Below are 6357 nucleotides of genomic sequence, written 5' to 3'. Positions count from 1 at the left end.
TTAGATTAGTTCATTACAAACACATAATAATTTAAATTTGTTCATTACAAACTATAATAATTTATTACAACCAATAGTAATTTAAATTCTAAGAACTTCTCAACATCGTACCACGTACACGAAGAAGTGCAGACCGTTAATTTCATATGCCAAAATGTCACTGATGTAGCGCAATGTATTCACTAGTGCACTTTCCCTTGCTGCGCAAGATCGTTCACAATGTCTACTGATGACGATCAACATTGGTCGAGAACCTTCCCTCCTAGTCACAAAAACTTTTTCCTGGATTCCCTCTGAAGTGTGCACAGGGCCACCATATTCCCAATTATAACAACCCAATTGATGCAAGGCCTGGTTTATAATGGCTTCGAAGCTACAACTTGCGTATGTAACGTCAATCTCCTAAATCTGCAAGTGTTGGAAAAAATGTGGTTATCAGAACCATACATATATATAGACATACAATTAATCTGGATATAAGTTATGAGACTGACCACATCATCTATGTTGTCGTCAGCAAGCTGTGCACAAAATAGTCCAATATCATGGTGGAGGCCCACATTCAAAGCTCCAATCCTCATGAAGGAGTATGTAGGAATATTGTACCCAATATTTTGGAGGGCCCTTAAACATTCTTGCACATCATATTTTTGTGCACTAATCTCGTGATAATCTGCGCGTCCCGCCCTAGCAAGAATAGAAAAGCCAAGTCAACATTGCTTGAGTCCACCATCTATAGGGAATGTACCCACATTGATGTAATCAACCTCAAAATTTGAGATTGTCTCTCTGAACCATGGTATAGGATCAATAGTCTATATTTAAGAATTATATATATCAGAACAAAATATCTATAGAGGTGTATTTAAAACATGGTACTTACTATGCTTGGATATGGGTGTTGTGCCCTCCCCAATGTTGGTCGGAAGCCCAGATCATATGCATAATTGCCAGAACTTGGCAGATCCGGTGAAGGGAGGTTGTCCATCTCTTTTCCTAAATTTATGTCAAAGGAAAAAAGTTATTAATAACTTTATAACTTATGCACGAACAAGATGTGTTGATCTGTGCTTTGCTACAAGCCATACAACTACTAAATTCAAAGTCAAAGTGTAGACAAATATTCCTCACATGCATTGAAGAGTTAACAAATATTCCAACAATTGTTTGGAACATACAATTACAAGCATAATCTTGAAAATAAACCAGCACTAATCTATCAACCGCAGTACCACATAGCAGAGAACCATAATGATAACAAACTGAATAACGATGACAATCATGATGGGCGTTATTGGATTTCCACCCTTGTCCCGCTTCAAAACCTCGGTCTCCTGCTTGCAAACCCCATGCTCAACCTTTTCTCACATGTGCCATCTTTCATGTATGCACCAAATGCCATGATTGCTTCACTTTGGTCTCATATCTCTTATAGCAATTGTCACGAAATCCTAAGATTTATTTCTGGTAGTCAGCCCACTAATGGTAAACACCGGGCTCTTTGCCACGAAAAACAACATACCAAGGCATGGTCCTTCCAAAACATCAATTAGTTAACAAAAATCATTATGAAAAATTAGCCACGGCCAAGCTAAATGAGGGGCACCGGCCATCGGCGGTGAGGATGGAGGGCATGGGGCATGGCGGCGCATGCAGTGGGAACGGGATGTGATGACACTTATGGGCACGTGCACGGTGGGCACGGCACGGGGCGAGGTGGCGCACGTGCGGGGTGGGCATAGGATGCGGCGGCACGTGCGGGCGCAGGTGCGGTGGGCACGACATGGGTGAGGCGGCATGTGCGGTGGGCACGGCACGGGGCGAGGTAGGTGCACACGCGGTGGACACAGCATGGGGCGAGGCGGCGCACACGGGCACGAGAGCGGTGGGCATGGAATGGGGTGAGGTGGTGCGCACATGGGGCATCGGATCTAGCCAGGAGGCCGCCGTGTGGGCGCACCCACAGGGCACATGCCGTCGGGCTACACGCGGGTGGGCAGGGGACGCGGCAGCGCTCACGCGGGGCACCGAATCTAGCCGAGAGACCACCGGCAGATGTCGCCGTGGGTGATTGTGGGGGTTGGGGGGAGGAGGGGGAATGGGATTGCAGAGAGGACTCACCGTGGGTGCGCACGAGGTGCACGGGCCGTCTAGGCCAGTCGATGGAAAAGCACGTTGTAGAGGAAGGAGCCAGCAACGACGAGGATGGACGCGGCTATAGAGGAGTGAGGCAGAGGCAGCCGTTAGAAAGAATCGGCTGCTGAGTGTGTATTTACACATGCGGTTTTTTCAAATAACCGCCAGTGGTAATCATTAACACATGCGGTTTTCTTAATAAGCCACCAGTGGAATTAAAACACACAGGCGATTTTCTTAATAAGCCGCCAGTGGAAATAAAAAAATAAAAAGGGTAACCCACGACCTGAGGTTTACAAGTCTCGGGCACTATGCTTCTGAGTTCGATATTCTAGGTTTTGGAATTGTTTTAACCATAAATTTATTTCAAGAAATGATAGCTTTAAGCTTGATTTTGAGGCACCAAATGATTTCAGACGAAAATTCATGAAAATGAAAGTCGTAGAACTCATCAAGATCTATAACTTTTGTTTTGGCCATCTTTTCATGTCACCAAATTTGAATAATTCAAATTTTGAATTTCAAGAAATGACAGCTTCACACAAGAATTTGACATGCCAAATGATTTCAGATGAAAGAGTAATGAACATAAAAGTTGTAGTACTCATCAATATCTACAACTTTTATTTTGGTCATTTATTCATCCGATAAAGTTTTAGTAAACACTGTTCACAAATCCATTGATCACTCACATAGTTTATGAAACCATTGTTGACAAACAAGAATTTGTGAACAATGTTTACTAAAACTTTGTCGGATGAAGAAATGATCAAAATAAAAGTTGTAGATCTTGATGAGTACTACAACTTTTATGATCTTCACTTTTTAAGTTCAAATCATTAGGTCACTCAAAAGTTTGTTTGAAGTTGTCATTTATTGAAATTCAGAATCTCAATTGTTCAAATATAGTCACATGAAAAGATGACCAAAATAAAAGCTATAGAGCTTGATGAGTTCAACAACTTTTATATTCATCACTTTTTGAGTTCAAATCATTTGGTGACTCAAAATTTTGTTTGAATTTGTCATTTATTGAAATTCAAAATTTGAATTGTTCAAATTTAGTCACATGAAAAGATAACCAAAATAAAAGTTGTAGAGCTTGATGAGTTCTACTACTTTGATGTTTACAATATTTTTATTTTAGATCATCTACCATGCTAAAATTCAATTCAAAGTTTCAATTTTTCAAATATATTTTTTATTTTTTGTTAAGTAGAAAATATAGAATTATATACATATATCATCAAATTGTATTTATATACATATTTATACATAATATGGAATATATAAAAATATTCTATACATTTTCGAATCTGAATGGAATAGATAAAAAGAAACAAAAATTAAAATGGAAAATATTTATATAGGCGGCGGCTTAAACAAACCGCCATTGGAAATATTTCTCCACTAGCAATTGAATTCAAAAACCGCATGTGAAAATCATTTTTGCAGGCGGTGTCTAAGCCGAACCGCCTGTACAAATGCATGCTATATATATGCACGCGCCGAGAGCCTCTGAAAATTTGAAGTCTGGTGGCACATTCTTCTTCCCCGAGATGCCATCAGGTTGCCCAAATTTTCCATCGTCGCCGCGCCATTCCCGCCTGCACCGCGCGCCATACCGCCCCACACCTCGTCGTCCCTGCCTACGCCGCCGGAGCCCAACTCGGAACCGCACCATCTCGGCCGTAGCCCCGTCCGTCTCGGAGCCACACTATCTCGGTCGCGCCGCACCCCTACCTCGGAGCTCTGCCATCTCGCCGTGCCGGAGCCCTGCTCGCCTCAGTGTCGCGCCGTACCCCCATCTCGGAGCCCCGCCTCGAAGCCGCACCGGAGCCCCGTGTCGTCTCCGCCTGCGCCGGAGCCCCGCCCACGCCTGTGGCGTGCTTGGACATCCGCCGTCTCGAAGCCCCACCGTCTCTGCCTGCATCGGAGCCCCGCGTCTCAAAGCCCCACCATCTCGGAGCCCTACCATCTCGGAGTGCCTCCCGCCTCGGAGCTCCACCCACGCTGGAGCCGCGCCTGCCTTTACCGTGCGCACCACTGAGGTCTCCAACTCACCTCTGTGCTCCTGCCGTGCTCTGCCTCTGCCGCCAGACCCCGTGCCACCGCACGCTGCCTGCCCCGGAGCGCCGCTGGGCATGACGCTCGCCTACCTGGGCCGGTCCACCTAGCACATTTCCCTAGGCCAAAACCCTAACTAGCCCATTAAGGGCTTGTTTCAACATCTTTACTTGTGTATTATGTGTTGAATCATAAAATTAATTCTAGGGTTGCTTTTTTTGCTGAAAAATAAATTAATTCTAGGGTCGAATATATATATATATATATATATATATATATATATATATATATGTGTGTGTGTGTGTGTGTGTGTGTATGTGTGTGTGTGTGTGTGTGTGTGTGTGTGTGTGTGTGTGTGTGTGTGTGTGTGTGTGTGTGTGTGTGTGTGTGTGTGTGTGTGTGTGTGTGTGTGTGTGTGTGTATGTGTGTGTGTGTGTGTGTGTGTGTGTGTGTGTGTGTGTGTGTGTGTGTGTGTGTGTGTGTGTGAAAAAGCAACCCTAGAATTATATATATGTATATTGTTCTAGGTAGCATATATTTTGGAATATTTATGGTAGCTTATTCAATTCATGCTATGTGTGAAAATTTCATGTCCATTCGATGCTTGATGCACATATATTTTCATGCTATGTATTTATTGTACATGCTGTTAAACGATGCTTACATAAAAATAAATATTCACTAAATCAAAATTAGCTTGATGAGTTCTCCAAATAATGGTGATGAGGCGGGTGCCCAACCAAACATTGGTGATGAGGCAGGTGCCTAAAGATCATACTCGTAGCACAATACCACCAGTGGATCGTGGAGTTCGCCGTACGATCCATGCCCTAGCATAGATAGGGCGGCTCGTCGTGCCGAAACCCGAGACCCTACTTACAATCCAAAAGATGAGGATGTTCAATTTAATAATTCCAATCAAGGGCTATGAGGGGTTGTTATTCATATCCATACCAACGTACTGAATATATATATATATATATATATATATATATATATATATATATATATATATATATATATGATTGGTTGTTCTTGGTAGATAACTTCTCAATTGTGGAACCAAACGGAGGAAGATGCATCGGATTCTGTACTAGAGGCAGCTGAGACCACCGCCGAAGATAGGAAGTGGAAGCGTGGGAAACGGGGCATAAACAAGTGGCCGGATCGTACATATTCTGTTATAGAAGTAAGCCTGAAAGGAGAGTCCGCACAACCTATCTCGGTGGCAGCTAAGTATCGAAAAGCCATCAGTTTCCTTGTTAGGGACAATCTTGACATCACAATCTCTAATTGGAAACTAGTGCCAAAGAAAACCAAAAAGGACTTGTGGAAAGAGTTGAGAGCAAGGTTTATTTTTGCAACCGAGTCATGAGCTGTCGTGAAGGAGTACACAATGAGGCAGTGTGCAATCAGCTTTCATAACTGGAGGTCGGAATTGAATACCAAGTTCATGAAGAAAGGGTTAGACGCAACGAAGAAGTACCCAAAAATTACAGCAGTTAAGTGGAAGACCTTTATTGTGCAGGAGACATCAGAAGAGTTCTTATCTAAGAGTCAAGGCAATAGTGAACTTGGAAAGAAGAACATATACCAACACCGCCTTGGAACTAGTGGTTACCAGCGTGCGATTCCTAAATGGAGGACAGAAGTAGCTACAAGGAAGGCAGTAGGGTTACTGGTGATGTTGGAGGATGTACCCGAAAGGGCAAGAGATTGGCTTCGTGCGCGGAAACCACAAGAAAGTGAGGCTGGTTTATCGTGGCTAGATCCAATGACTGATGAAGCAACCAAGAATATTTTGGCCATGGCAACTAAGCAGAAGGAAGGATCATTTAAGCCATCAAGAGAGAGGGACACCCTTAGTGTTAGTCTGGGTAACCCAGAGCACTCTGGTCGTGTGTGAGGCGTCTCATCCTGGTTGGGCTAGAAGGAAGGATTTCCTGAGCATGCTGATATGTACAAAAAATGTGACCGCTACAAGAAAGCTATGAGAGATATTTTTAAGGAGGAAGCTAAGCAAGAAATGAAACAGATATTGGTTGAAATCATGGCCAATCCTAATTCTGAGATAAGGCAACCATTGGCTAGTGTTTTCTCAAGTCAACAAGTGCCCACAATGCAGCCACCATAGATGATCACACAGACGCCACA

At 43.4% G+C, this 6357-nt stretch overlaps 1 pseudogene; it reads left to right on the top strand.

The window, feature by feature from the left end:
• The first annotated feature begins 3695 nt into the window (after positions 1 to 3695).
• LOC136454680 (uncharacterized) lies at positions 3696 to 6337 on the top strand (annotated as a pseudogene).
• The last annotated feature ends 20 nt before the right edge of the window (positions 6338 to 6357 follow it).

The sequence above is a fragment of the Miscanthus floridulus genome, chromosome 5 (genome assembly GCF_019320115.1).
Source record: "Miscanthus floridulus cultivar M001 chromosome 5, ASM1932011v1, whole genome shotgun sequence".
Classification (NCBI taxonomy): Eukaryota; Viridiplantae; Streptophyta; class Magnoliopsida; order Poales; family Poaceae; genus Miscanthus; species Miscanthus floridulus.
This window is presented reverse-complemented; position numbering and strand designations above follow the sequence as displayed.